General features: G+C 30.4%; 2 long non-coding RNA genes across 2 annotated transcripts; one reads left to right on the top strand and one right to left on the bottom strand.

Moving 5' to 3' along the window:
* Nucleotides 1–3461: 3461 nt before the first annotated feature.
* On the bottom strand, nt 3462–5204 carry LOC114916764 (uncharacterized). Its single transcript, XR_003805371.2, has 2 exons — nt 3887–5204; nt 3462–3754 (listed from the first exon to the last, which is right to left on the bottom strand). It is a non-coding gene; the product is annotated as an uncharacterized LOC114916764 (long non-coding RNA).
* Nucleotides 5205–11581: 6377 nt separating this feature from the next.
* On the top strand, nt 11582–14980 carry LOC145949701 (uncharacterized). Its single transcript, XR_014428113.1, has 3 exons — nt 11582–14243; nt 14323–14589; nt 14715–14980. It is a non-coding gene; the product is annotated as an uncharacterized LOC145949701 (long non-coding RNA).
* Nucleotides 14981–15864: the final 884 nt, after the last annotated feature.

The following is a 15864-nucleotide window of genomic DNA, read 5'->3' as shown; positions in this document are numbered from 1 at the left end:
TAGACATTGCTCTTCTCAAATCGTACTCCTTTGCGAGAATTTATTTGAGTATCAGTATTTTTTTTTCTTCGTTTAATTCATATTAAACTTTGAAAATTGTGCTCGTACCACCAAATTAACCAGAATTTGGCTCTTAATTTTACTTTTTATTATTTTTTTTATAATAGACTAGAACTTAAATACATATCCATAATTTAATTTATTTAAAATTTCGTCTAACCTATTTAATAAAAAGATTAAATTTAAATATTTTCAAAATCTTATTTATTTAAAAATATTGAGTTTAGAGTTATAAAAACTCTGTTAGCCCTATCAATTTATCTATGATATAATAAAAAAATAATATGTATGTATATAACATTATTAACAATATAATTAAATAAAAAAATTTAATATAAAAATTTAAATAATTAATAGTTTTTATATTTTTACAACACTTAAACATTTTATATTTTCGTTTTCTTTTTTCTTTATTTTCATAGTTGATTATTTATAATACTTCAAATGTGATATAGGAAATATTTAGAAAAATTTTTTGCTTAATAATAAGATTATCTTCTTTATTACAATTTATGCATGAATTGTTCCTCAATTAGTTTTTTATTTTTTATTTTAAATTCTAAATTTTAATAATAATGGAGTAAATTATTTCTTATCATACACATTAAACACTACAAGAAAATCCGAGATTACAGACGGCCAGAATCCGTGGATAATCCCAAAAATCCGTGGGTAATAGTGCATTTCCGACGGATTACCGACGGACACCAATCCATCGGTAAATTGCTTGTCTGAAATATTTACCGATGGATTTTTATCTGTGAGTAACTTTCTGACATATTTTCCCACGGATTTATCCGTGGGAACCTACGGCTTTATCTGTCGGTAATTTCCCATGGATAAGTCCGTGGGAAATTTTCGTGGGAAATTCTATGGGAAATTATATTTTTTTAAAAAAAATTCAAAATTGTATTAAATAATTATCCTATTTAAAGATATTAAATCAATCATAATTATGTAAATCAAAACAAGTTCATTCATACAAAATAAAATGTCATACATAACAAAAAAAGTTTAGGAGTTCAAATTTAAAAGCAACATATAGTACGATCAGTAAAATTATAACATAATGTCTAATAATCTGAATATCCAGGTGAATGTTGTTGATGTTAGTCATTAGCTTGTTCATCCTTTGTTGGTTGTCGATTGTGTGAAGAGGGATCCGCTTACTCTAAAAGAATGTTTGGTAGGGAAGAAGTTTTTTAATACATAGGAATCATGATTTCCGAGAATAACAAAAATATATTTGGTTACTTATAAAATTTTCTACAAAAATATCCTTAATTAAAATAAACTTACTAGAAATATTTATTTACTCAAATTTTATTATAAATATGATATTACATAATTATAAAAAGTTGAAAATTTATTAAAATTATTCAAATGTAGAATTCAACAAAAAATAAAAACAAAAATGCTACATTATGATTAAGAAGAACAAAAATATATTATTTCATTTTACTCAAATATATAAAAACTAAAAAATAAATAAATAAAGTGTTAACAAATTCCATTAAAATATAAAAACAAAATAAACTTTAATAATATTATTAAAATTGATAATGTCAAGAAATAATGAGATACAAGAAAGAGAGAGAGAGAGAAATAAAGATATGGGAGGGGGAAAAGGAGAGAGAGGGAGAGGGAGAGAGGAAGAGAGGAGGAGTGAGAGTGAGAGAGACAAAGATAGAAATAGCGAGTGAGAAAGAGAGAGAGAAAGAAATATAAGGATAGAGAGAGAGAGAAGGAGAGAGATGCAGGGAGAGAGAGAGAGAGGAAAAGAGAGGGAGAGTGAGAAAGAGAGGGAGAAAGATAAATAAAAAGAGAGAGAAAGATATAATTTTTGTTTTAAAAAGGAGTTTTGTGATTTTTTTATATATATAGATGAAACTTTATTCTTAATTCGAGAAAGTTGAATTCCTAGTCCCATGAGAATTTTTTGTGAAAAAGTGAGATAAAAATGGTTTATGAAAAATCACATAGTATTTCCTTTTTCTTTTTAAATAGCTATCAAATATTCTCACGAATGTAAAAACATTCTACGTACCAAACGTTCCCTAAGAGTAATTTTATTTAAACTTACTTCACTTAATAATATTTTATATCAAATTTTAACGATTTAACCATTAAACATTAAATTAAAAGCTTTTAATATGTATAGATCAAGTTTCTAAATTTTAAAACATTTAAAAATTATTTAATACTTTGTTTCATTAATTTAAATTGATGAATAATCATAAAAATATTTTATACTTTGATTTAAATTAATGAAATAAATTATTAAATAATTTTCACCCATCAATTTGAATTAATGAGACATTAACAATTTGTTGACTATGCATTAAGAATTTTTAACTCAACAATTAGGTTGTTGAAATTTGATGTATAACATAATTTATCGAGTGGAATAAGTCTAGATAGACTTATTATTGGAATAAATATTCTCTTTCAAAATTATTAATTACACTAAGGTTATCCCTCTCAACATCGTTTTTTTTTCTTCTTTTAATCAACCCTAAAACTTGAACTCAATAAGTTTGAGAATCAATTGTAATACCAGTCAAATAAATGAATGTAAAACAATCTTTATATATAATAATATATTTAATATTTAATCTTTAAGGTATCATTTATTTATTTTAAAAATAATACGATACTTTATTAAATTAAGGATTTATTGTAACAGTTTTCAAAAGCAATCAAGGTGCGGGTTAGTTTGCAAAACATGGTGCTCATTCTACTGCCAACTTAATGATTTGGAATGTTAGTCCACCTTTTCTTTCCCATACCTGTTTAGGATATGTAATGGGAGTTTCTATTCTTCGTAGTTAACTTTCTTTTTGTTTTTTCCCCTTTTCATATGTATCAAAAAACAAATTAAAGATTTATTCTGACAATTATAATTAACTCATCATTATTATTATTACCAATTGTTTAACATGGATGAATTATTTTTATTGTTGACCGATTATTTTTAAACTAAATAATAGACTACGCTATATATTTATTTCTACAAAACCACCAAAGTTAACTTAGTAGATGAGGAAAAGGAATTAAAGTAAATACTCGAAGAAAATTTAGGTTTGATTTTCATCATCGTCATTTTTAATTTTTCATATGGATCAAAAAATATATTTAATTTCTACAAATTTGAGTAACAGGGGGGGGGGGGGGGTGGAATAATATACACTAAATTAATTATTTCTTAAAATTATAAATATCATGATCAATGTTTCAAATTATTATTTTAGTTATATATTAAAATTACTGAATAACGGTATTCTTCATTTTTTACATTTCTAAATTATATCATTTTTTAATATTTGAAAATATAAAAAATAAATCTTAGTAATTTCAAAAATATACTTTAAATCTCAAAAACTAATTTGACATTACTTGAATTAAAATACTAACTCACATTCGTACTGCTTTTTATTTCCAGTAACGAAGCTAATATTTATTAAAAATAACACACACACACATTGCTTTCTGTATGATCATTGATCAAAACTCTATTTGGTATCATTCAAGTCTAGACCTTTGCAGGTGGTTTGAAGCGTTGGCTCGGCACAACAACAGAAGTAATTTTGAGGTGGAATGCATTCTCCGATCTTATAGCCTAGACTTTTGCATGCGGCATCACAGTTAGGAAAATCATGGCAAGTTCCTGGACAGCACTGTTCGCTACTTACTCCTGCATTTTATGGAACTTGAAATTAAATTGAAAATATGAACAATATATAGTAAACAAAAGTACGTATAAATTAACCCCCAAAAAAAAACATTACAAAATAAAATCTCTGTTTAGAAATTTATTTGAGTATACCTAGTGAAAATAGAACAATAACCATGGCTGCAAGGATAACTTTCAACGAAATCATTGAGACAAAAGAAGAAGGCAAGCTCAATGGACTTTGGATGTATATATTTTGTATAATCCATCTATTTATATTTCTCTATAAATATATAGACTATTGCATTAAAAAATCATAAATTAATTATTATAATTAACATACTTATTACTTTATTTTGTAATAAGTAATAAGTATGTTAAAGTACTGCAAATAACATATAACCATACTTATTACTTTGACATTTATTAAAGTACTTATTAAATATAATATAATTAAGTTGAATATTCTATATATTAAAAATATATTATTCAATAACACTCATTATTAAGAATATTAACATTTAACACCTTTCTTTTGTCCATGGATATGGTGCACAAAGCTGAGGACTAATATGCATTTATGAATTTATTACAAATAATAAACGGGTAATGTAAATAGATACTAACGAGTAATAGCTTCAAGTATTTTCTATCATTTTATAAATGGGATGGAGATAGATATAATAGTATTTATATTCGTAGGTAGCCCTTAAATAAAATTATTTAAATATCTATTTGCTTATCTTACACTTTTTAAAATTATTTTTAACATTTCAATAAAATTAATGTCAGATGCAAATTTAAAAATTAACAGCAATTATTTATCTTTATATTTTAATAGAATTAACATTAAATACAAACTTAAATTTATTTATAATATTTTCTTAAAATTTTAATTTATTTTTAAAAATCCATGACTATTCATAGATATTTTTAAATATTTATAAAATTTGTAGGCTACTTGTTTATCATATACTTGTGCGTGTATGGAATAAGTATGAAGCAGAATATCCCATGGGACGCGGGAGAGTATTCTACTACTCACTGCTATGTAATCTCATTGTCATCACTACTCATGGAATGTGACTTCCATTGATCAACCATATTATTTTTTATAGGAGAATATTAATACCAATATATTTATATTAAAAAGTATTATTTTTGTTAATTTTATGGGAAAATGGTTTATGAAAAAAATTAAATATATCTTAATGTAATATTAATAAATTGATAAATATATAATACATATACTAATTTATCTCCTAATTTCTAAGCTTACTAATTTGACTACATATATTATATTTAATAAATATTGTATTTAATATTATCGAGAAGTCCATTCTACTTTTAATATATTAATTATGATATTTATTAAATATAATATATTCATTAAATTTAATAAGTGAAATATACGTCTTAATACATTAAAAATGTATTTTTATCATTGTTTAAAAGAATTGGTTGATGAACCACTAGAGTCAACAAAGTGTAATGAATGTGACATCCTAATCTAAAATGTACATGTATGTTTTTATTACATACCATCAATATTTTCAATTCATATTTAATTAAAGCATTTCCCGAGACTTATATTTTTCAAAGTTGAAAATTTTGTTTTTACATAAAAATTTAAAGCCTTCCATTTAATGAAAACATTCTTCAATTACGTACTTTTGTCAACATGTACAAACAGTTCTCTCTCTATCTCCTTTTTATATATATTCATCAAGCACTCTTATTAATAACGGTGTTAATTTACATCAATTAAACATTGCTATTAATTTATTTTCAAGTTGTATATTGTGCCAACAACACAAGTATAAAATATCTTATACATAGAAATAATAAATACATTGAAGTCATAAAATGTAATATGTGACTTAAGAACATCTAGATCTCATCATTATATATATACAAACCAACGTAAGGAACATAAGTATTTTGTGAAATACACTAATGACTAATACTGAAAATATTGAGATCCTATACTACTCTTATCAAACAAATAAATAAATAAATAAAAACCTAAGATTTGGAGTAGTCACCTATGTACAACATACTCAAGAATGTTATATTTGAACCTCTAAACACCTAAGTTGACCCCTTTGAAGGATCTTTATTAATTTTCTCATCTACAATAGTCTCTAGCTTGTTTTACCATCAAATCGTTAAATATCTTAGCAAGTTAGTTGGCTACAATCCATCGCCTTCTAAAAAATAAATATATGGAGTAAAAATGAACTTGACAATGTCACACAAAATGAACATAAAAATTTCACAACAATCTTATATACCACCACGTTATGGTTTTCTAAGGTTGTCATTTAAAAGTAATAATGCACATTGTGAGGACCTTATTTTCTTTCATTTTCCCATTTTCACCCTTACATTTTTTTTTCTCAGCCTCACTCACCCTTCCCCGCACAACTCATTTTCTCTCCAAATACTCACTTCTCCTTTTCTCTCTTTGCTGGTGGCGATTCTTGGCAGCTGAAGGTGCTTAGAGGGTGTGAACTGATTCCTCCAGCTGATTTCTTCTCCGTTCACTTCCAAGCTTCTCTTCTCCTTCATTCTTTTCCACCCGAAGCTCGGAATCTTAGGCCGAGGTAAAGGAAGCTAGTAATTTTGTTTCTTTTTCGCTGTTCTTGACTGTGGACGAGTTCTATAAACTCGTTCGATGCTTGTTGGTGTCTGATTCATGGTTGGATTTGAAAGAAAGCTTGTTTTCTTTGGGGTTTCGGGGGTTGTTGAGAAATTTTGGGGAAAATCCTTGATTTGTTGTTGCATGTTGAAAAAGATGGTATTTTTGGACTCTTGGATGAAATTGTAGTGATTCGAACCGATTGCATGTGAAGTTTCTAGTTGTTTTGCAGATTGTTTGAAGAGTTTTTCGAAAATGGTTGGCTGCTGCTGAGCTTCGCGCTGAGCGCGGTTCTTCGCGCCTGGGCGCGTGGCCACCAGGAGATCCCATTTGGCCAAGCTCGCTGAGCGCAATGATGAGTGCGCTGAGCGTGCTTGAGAATGTGGGTCTCTAGCTGGCCCGCGTTGGGCGTGACTTGGACCGCGTTGGGCGCGATACCAGTTGTGGCAGGTTTTGGTTCTTCTTTTGGGCGCTGAGCGTGCCCCTTGTCGCGCTGGGCGTGAGACTCCTCAGGAGTCTCTGCCTTGTGGGCGCTGAGCGCAATTTAAATTGCGTTGGGCGCGAGACCAAGGGAGGTCTCTGCCTTCCCCGCGCTGGGCGCGGGTTTTGGTGCGCCGGGCGCATGAGACTCCTTGAGTCTCTGCCCGGCCAGCGCTGGGCGCAAAGACTATTGCGCTAAGCGCGAGATAGTCTTGGGTTCTCTGGTTGAGTCCCGCTGGGCGCGGGCATACATGCGCTGGGCGCGCTGGCCCCCTGATGCTCTCTGGTTGCGCTGCGCTGGGCGCAGCCACGTGTGCACCGGGCGCGGAGAAGGGATGTTTATGTATGAAATTTTGTGCTGAGTTGAATTGAAATAGAAGGTTATTAAATGATGTATAGCAGATAAAGTTATTTTTGATATTAAATTATATCTGATGAATGTGTTGAGAAGTGAGGTTATGTTGTGGCTGATTTGTTGAACTGTGAGTTAATATGTTGAGATGTATAAGTTATGTTGTGCTGGAATATTGATGTGAGTTGTTGTAGGCCGTAAGGCTGAGTTGTTGTAGGCCGCAAGGCTGAGTTGTTGTAGGCCGTAAGGCTGAGTTGACGTAGGCCGAAAGGCTGAGTTGTTGTAGGAGATCTCCGAGTTGATATGCGTGACGACGCATTGTATGCTTATTGATGATCATGTTGAAAAACCGATGGGATGTATGTTGATGAAGTGTTGATAGTTGTAGTTGTTTATATTACTTAAATCTTTCTACATGTTGTTTCTTTTTATGCTAGCTTACCCTTTTGTTGTTTCCATGTAGTTGGACTACAATGATCATACTATGTATGGGAGCAGAGCAGGGATAGGTGATGGATAGTGGTGAGTCTGTAGCTGGTAGGCGGAGCTGACTCCTATGGATGTTTTGTTTTGTTTTGTTACGGCTACTCGATATAGTGGTTTTGGATGTATTTTGTATTCTACACTCTAACTCTAGTCGGATGTAGGACATTGTATATACTTATATTCTAGACACTATATTTATATACTCGTTCTATCCTGGCTCGAGTTTCCGGTGTATTGTGATGGTGAGTGTAGTGACCTGCCGGGTCGTTACACACATCCTAATGTATATAGTAGAAATCTCATCAATTGGGCCCACCACACCAGTTAAACCTAGTGGTCTTACAAGTTTCTTTATGGATGATCATTGGGAGCATACATTATACCCTTGTACTTAGCATAGATGCTCTCACCAATCATGATTGTGCCTCACATTTGTCAAGATTTGTCAAGTTGACATACGTGAATTTTTTAGTTGTACTAAGTCTCCACAATCGGGCGCCTTACTAATGAGCATACCTTAGGTACCTTCTATGGTCATCCACATCATCCTTTCGAGGGCATCATCACACATGTTATTCTTTTAAGACTCATGCGAAGCTATGTTCTCCAAAGGTACATGAGGACAACTAGAGGTCATGCGTACATGAGCGAAAGCTCACAACTTCATCTCCCAAAATAAATAAATCAAAGAACATAACTTCAATTTGCGGCTATAACATACATGCCTCTTAGTCCCACCCATAATTCTTGTCTCCTTAACTAGGGTCCAAAGATGAATACGCTTGCACAGTTACTTCTTTCTTTTCCACAATAGCACACCAAGTGCATTACAAACAAACTATATTACCCATCATACTTTTTGAATATAGGTGAATGAAATTTTCTATTTTTTCTTTCAACGTTATTGCATCCACAATGTTACATAACAATTCATGACAAACAATCACATATTTGTACTAATGCACATCAACAATTCATCGTGAGTCACCATAATGGAGCACCTTTCCAACTATTTAACTTACAATGTCTTATTACTTTTTATGAAGTTCTCACCATCTCAACTTTAACTTTTACTCACAATTTCTTTCATTAAGTTTCTCTAAATTCATAAGTTTTATACCATAGTTCCCTTAGTTACGCTACTATATCACTACACTAAAAGTGGCAATAGATAGCACTATTTAGATAGCGCTTAATTAATAAGTGTTGTGTTTTAAAACATGAAACATTAAAAAAGCGCTTAATTAAATAAGCGCTTAATTAAATAAGCGCTATAATATAGTTTTATATAGAGAGCGCTTAATAAAAAAAATACTATATTTGTGTTATTTTATTTATAAAAAAATATGTTATAGCGCTTTTATTAAAAAGTGCTTTCTAAAAGTGGCAATAGATAGCACTATTTAGATAACACTTAATTAATAAGTGTTGTGTTTCAAAACATTAAACGTTAAAAAAGCGCTTAATTAAATAAGCGTTATAATATAGTTTTATATAGAGAGCGCTTAATAAAAAAAATGTTATCTTTGTGTTATTTTATTTATAAAAAAATATGTTATAGCGCTTTTATTAAAAAGTGATTTCTAAAAGTGGCAATAGATAGCACTATTTAGATAGCACTTAATTAATAAGTGCTGTGTTTTAAAACATGAAACTTTAAAAAAGCACTTAATTAAATAAGCGCTATAATATAGTTTTATATAGAGAGCGCTTAATAAAAAAATGCTATCTTTGTGTTATTTTTTTTTTATAAAAAAATATGTTATAGCGCTTTTATTAAAAAGTGCTTTCTAAAAGTGGTAATAGATAGCACTATTTAGTTAGCGCTTAATTAATAAGTGCTGTGTTTTAAAACATGAAATGTTAAAAGAACGCTTAATTAAATAAGAGCTATAATAAGGTTTTATATAGAGAGCGCTTAATAAAAAAAATGCTATCTTTATTTTATTTTATTTATAAAAAATAATGTTATAGTGCTTTTCTAAAAAAGTGCTTTCTAAAAGAAAACAAATAGACAGCGTGTGTAAATAGAAGCGCCATTTATAAAATTTTATGAATTGATTATTTTTTTAAAAAATTATTATGACACTCATTGAAAAATAACATTTTAAAAAAAAATAACTGCGAAGTACTGTTGAGTGTCTTTTATGTATGATTTGCACTCAACTATTTGGTACTTTTTTGGTATTTGTAGATATTTATATATGTTAATTTGCCCTTAAATTGGAAGAATCAAAGTATACTAAAAGGGTAGAAGAGTAGTAGCAAAATCCTAATATTTTCCCTCCATTTTTTGTAGGAAAATTGAGAGGACAGATTTCCACAGCCATAGCTGTGGTTCTGGAGCTATAGCTGTGGAAATCTGGGGAGAAATTTTGAAGGCCAGAAACTTGCAGCTATAGCTGTGGTTTTGCAGCTATAGCTGTGGAAATCTAGAATGCTCATTTGTGGTTCCAGAGACTTGAAGCTAAAGCTGCAGGTCCAAAGCTTGAGCGTTGAGGCTTGGGAGATCAAGGAAAGCCACAGAGACTCACAACCATAGTTGTGGTTTCACAGCTACAGCTCAGGGAGTTGCTTAATCATGAAGGAGTTTCCACAGCCATGGCTGTGGAGCTACAACTGCAGCGCCAGGAGTTGCTTCATCTTGAAGGACTCTCCACAGCCATAGCTGTGGTTCTACAGCCACAGCGGTGGAGTTAAAAAACTCACTTTGTGTCCTGTTTTAAAGCTCATATAAAAGGGGGGAAAGGCACAAAAAGGAGATCACGAAACAAGAGAGAAGAAAACGGATTGAGGAGCACAGGAAGAGGGAAGAACGAAGGGAGAACCAAGATTTGGAAGCTGAATCCTTTGGGAACGAAGATCAACTCCATTTCTTCATCCTTTACTTTGTAATTTCTTCTTTTCACTCTTTGATCCTGTAATGGCCATGTGTAGCTAAACTCATTAGGATTGGTTGGATGTAACTACTAACTCTTCTTCTTCTTAAATATATGTATTTTGATCTCATTATTTGTGCTTGATTCTTCTCTTAAAGCTTATATCGGCTTGATCACCCGTTGTATGAATATTTGGTTTTTGAATCTAGTTGGAAAACGTTTTTGAAAACTCGAACTGAATCTTGCACCTAATCATTTCTTGTTCTAGGAATAGACTTGATTTGGTTAGTCACATTGTTCAAGTCATTGTTCATAATGCGAAGTGTTAAACTCAAAACATAGAGGAATCATGTTTTGAGCTTAATGACTTTAGGATTCAACCTTGAGGAATCTTGTTGGATTACTTAATGAACGTGGAAATAATGAAATTAGAATCGCATTTATTTTAAGAAGATCTACGAGTTAGCAAGTACTTCTGAACCAATCCTTGTCTCTTAACCATTGTCTTTACTACTTTTATTTTATTGTGTTGATTTATTCCATCTTTACCCATTTGCAATTTTAACATCATTCTCTTTTAAATCATTTGAGCAAGAATTACTAAACACTCAAATCCCTGAGGACGATATTTGAATACTACTTCGAAACTTATTGGTTCACTTGCCAAGTGGTGTGTTTGCAAAAACCCTCATCAAGTACTTATTAAAAAAACGTTTTCTATTGGTCTTTTATAAAAAAAATATGTTATAGAACTTTTCTAAAAAAGTGCTTTTTAAATAATATAAATAAACAATGCGTGTAAATAGAAGCATCATTTATAAAATTTTATAAATTATTTTTTTAAAAGAATTTTTATGGCACTCATTGAAAAATAATATTTTCAGAAAAATAATTGCAAAACGCTTATTAAAAAAATGCTTTCTATTGGTCTTTTGTTTAATAGGCCGATTCACTTCATGCATTTGTGTATTCATTGTCCTCATAACCCACGGTTCTTTGTTTTCCTTCACACCCACGTTAACATTTAGTATTCTATCACTCCCACTCCTTATCACTCCCGGCCCGTAGTCATCCTTTGAAATCTTCCTTTACCATCATTCACAACATTTATATCGTTGTTCGTAAAGTGTATCTCAAGTTACCTCCGCTCAGCATTCACATTATTAACTCGTATTCCAGGTTTTTATTATTAGGTGTTTCTTTTTTTTGTTCTTTATTGAATATTTTTTTCCATTAATGCTTAACTTTGATTCAAGAAACAAATATTAAATTCCTTTTCTTTTACTTTTTCTTTGATCAATAGAAGAAAGCACTGTGACAACTGCGACAAATTTCGTGATGAAGAAATTTTGTGACGAAGATGTTAATCTCTTCCGTTGAGAAATCTAGGGCTTTTTTTTTGCAAGATTCATCCTTGAAAAGTTACGTTCTTTTCTTCTTATAAGAAACAAAAAAAAGGTGAATTCTCATATATGTGATTACCTTCTTTTAGTCAAATATTGTATTTATTTTTTATTTTTATATTTAGTATTTTTATCTTTTGTTGCAAATGATGTATGATGATTTTTGTTGTTTTGAAATTTTAATAATTAAACAAGATTATCTAATATGCTTGGAAATGAATTTTACAATTACAAAATATTGGTTGAGTGTGTGAATTGCCTAATATATATTGTATTTTGAATTTTGTAATCAGTGTCCCTATTTTACTATTTTTACAACACCACTCATAATAAGATTATGAAATATTATAACAAAAATTTGTGAAATCATTAATTGTGAAATGGTGTTGTCTTCGATTAAAAGAATTAGTTCTCACAAATAGTTAAAATGGTGTTTTCAGTCTGATTATTTAGAGTCTAAGAAAAGCATTCCCTGTTTTTGTGGTATAGAAGTACTCTTTTAGCCTGAACATATCAGCACATGATGCAAACCACACTAATGAAAACAGAAAACAAATGGGTATGAAACAAATTTTATTACCTGCCCTGTGTAAGTTGATATAGTTTGATAAACTAAAAAAAATAATATCATTGTATAGTTTGTTGCAGGGGAAAGCCCAATAATATGAACATAACTCTTACTATTTTTTTCCACTTCTCAAGAATACATGACTTTGTTGCACAAAAACCAAATTTCTTTCCAAAGACACATCCTTATATATATATGACCTTTTTTTTTATATCGATGCTGCTTTTTCTCTTTTATCTAAAACTAAAGGATCTTTATTCATAGCAAGACCTTCAATAAAGTGATCAATCTACTCCCTGAAAATTAACATTAGGCTTGATCTTCATAATATCAACCCCACATAACGAATAAACCTTAAAATGTGACACATGCATGCTCTAATTTCAAACAAGTAAAATATGAGAATATCGAGCTAAACTCAGATTATGCGTTATGCAACTCAACATAGGTTCAAGAAATGAATATAGGAAACAATACATATATGTAGAAAACATGAGAAGAAGGTGCAGATTTTTAAGGTAGTGTTTTTTTCCAATTTTATCTAAGAGCATTACTTTCAATTACCATCTTTTTGTGAAATTTATAGGAGCGTGACATGCTAAAGTCAATGCACAACACACAAATATGAGATCCAATCTTGTCTACGCACGTGTAATAAGATTAAATATTGTACATAGAAAAGACATCACATGGATGGCTATAATAAAGTGCAATGCAAAGACAAAAATTGGAAAACTGGATTCAATTACATTCAATACACTCGTAAACATAGCTTTTTCCTAAGCGAATAACATCCCATAGCATAAGTTAAAACTTAAAACCTTAAACTTGCGCTTACCACATTGAGCAAGTTATACTACAATCCAAAATTTTCTCCAACCTGCAGGTAAGCATCTCCAATATGGTGGAGGTAGAAATTTTCTTTCCAAACCCTTATGGAAATGGAGAAAGGTATATTTGGACTTGATGGACATAAAGAAATAGTAAATGGAGAAGTTATTGGAGAAGTTATTGATCATGGATGGTTGGGTGCTGCTGCAATTTCTATATATATTGGGTACTTCATAAAACTTTGCATCATTAACTTTTAAACTTTAATTAGCTCGTTTATGATATTACTAATTCATTATTATATTGTTTTTCATTCATAAGGTACCTGTGTCACACAATTGTTAAGCCAAATCATATGGTGTTCTTCTTATCCCCTCAGTTAACAACACATGAATTACATGTTAAAGAACGAATGCAAAAAATAGTTAGTATTTTTGTTGATAATGGGGTGCTTGATAAGTTTGTTCTTGCACTAATCAATATAGGGTAAGACTTTTTTTATTCAGAACTTTATTAGCAATAATTATTTTGAAAGTTATAAAAAAATTAGATTTGTTGATTCACTTTATTTTTTTTAGCCAACATTGGGTGTTGCTTGGAATCAATCTTAAAATGGAGATAATTCATTATCTTGATCCATTGGAGAATGACATAAGTATGTGGCAAGATTTGAAGAATTTGTTTGACATGTAAGAATATAGACATGGTTGACATTTCGTGTGTTTTGTTGTACTATGATTTTTACTTATATGTATATATATATATATATTATTATCTTTATTAACTAGGGTTATACAAGCCTACCGAGCTCAAAGAGGAGCTATGGTTTCAAAGTCTAAGTCAAGTAACATCAATTGGATAACAATTAAGGTAAATTATAATTGTTATTTGAAAATCAATCACTGATGATAATTTTAATTATATTGATATTTTTGCCTTTTGGTTATAGTGTCCGAAGCAATCAAATGGCAACGATTGTGGATATTACATTTGTCGGTATATGAAGGAAATTATCACCTATTGTGAAGGGGGGACAATTCCAAAAGATGTATAAAATATATTGGTTCCTTATAATTCCTTTTATGTATAATCTCAGTTGGTTTATTTTTTTTTTTTTCAGTACTTCCCTAGATGCAGCGTGCAACGATATTCTAATGATCAAATCACAGAAGTTAGAGAAGATTGGTGTTTATATGTCATTAAAAAATGCTTGTAGGTTAGTATGTTCTGTTATAGCATTTTTAGGCCATGCCACTTTTCTTTTATGCTATTTTTTTAATCTTTATACATTTTCTTATATTGTATCTAGTTGGTGACTTATAATTTTTCTTTTCTTTGTAGAACCAATGGGCTGTGGAATATTCTAAGAGAGAGAACTACATGATATTGGACAAGCATTGATTATATGTTACTGTCGAGTTAATGTCAAATAACTAAATGTAATATGTTAGGTCTATATACATTTCCTTTTTTTTTATTTGAGTCTAAGACTAGGAGTTGCATGGTAATGGACAAGCATTGATTGTGTTTAGATATATGTAACTATTATTGCAACAAACTAAATGTAATACATGTTAGGTTTATATAAACTAATCTTTTAATTTTAATGTATTACATTATACATTATATTTTTGAATCAAATTTGGCTACATTGTTGATTGATTGTTATAGTTCTATGTCTTGGGATTTATTTTTGCATGCATAGCAAAATCAACAAGTGTCAATGATGTAAAAAAATTATTAAAAAAAATTTAAACATATAGATAGCGTTTATATAAGGAAGCGCTTTCTATTGGCTAGAATATAGAAAGCGCTTTTGCTACATGCAACATGCACTTTCTATAAGATAAACCAAAGACAACGCTTTATGATAGAAGGAAGTAGGAGAGGTGATGAATGAACTCCTCCTAAGCTCCTCCTAGGCACGGATCTTCTTCAAGGAAATATCACCGAATGGATTGGCTCTTGAATGAAGAAGGAACACGGATGGAATTAGGTCTAGTCTTGGATGGAAGCATCCAAGCTCAAGCATCAATGGATTCTCACTTCAAAAGTAGGAAAGAAGGAAACTATCCTAAGGTTTTGAGGTGAGAGGTTGGAGACTTTTGAGAGGAGAAACTCGGCCAAGGGCTCACAAATTTCATATATGTTCAAAAGTGTACAAAATAGGAGAGGAGGAAGCATATATAGCATCCGGATTGGCTCACACTTGGCGCCAATGTGCTAACCTCAAGTGGCGCCAAGTTTTTGAATTCAAATTTGAATTTGAATTCAAAAACTCAACTCACACTTTCAAGGACCGGTCACATTGTGTTAAGTGCACATTTGGGTTGAATTTAATTGGCATTTAGGGTTGAATTTGTGTCACACTTGTTTAGCCAAGGTGGCGCAAACAATGTGACTCCAAATTCAACTTAAATGCAAGTTAAATTTAACCTAATGTTGCCTAATCCTTACATTTAATAATTCCTCCTTAAATCCTAATCTAATG

Source organism: Cajanus cajan, chromosome 7 (genome assembly GCF_000230855.2).
Source record: "Cajanus cajan strain Asha chromosome 7, NIPB_CcT2T_4, whole genome shotgun sequence".
NCBI lineage: Eukaryota > Viridiplantae > Streptophyta > Magnoliopsida > Fabales > Fabaceae > Cajanus > Cajanus cajan.
The sequence above is the reverse complement of the archived record's forward strand: the minus strand, read 5'-3'. Positions and strand labels throughout refer to the sequence as shown.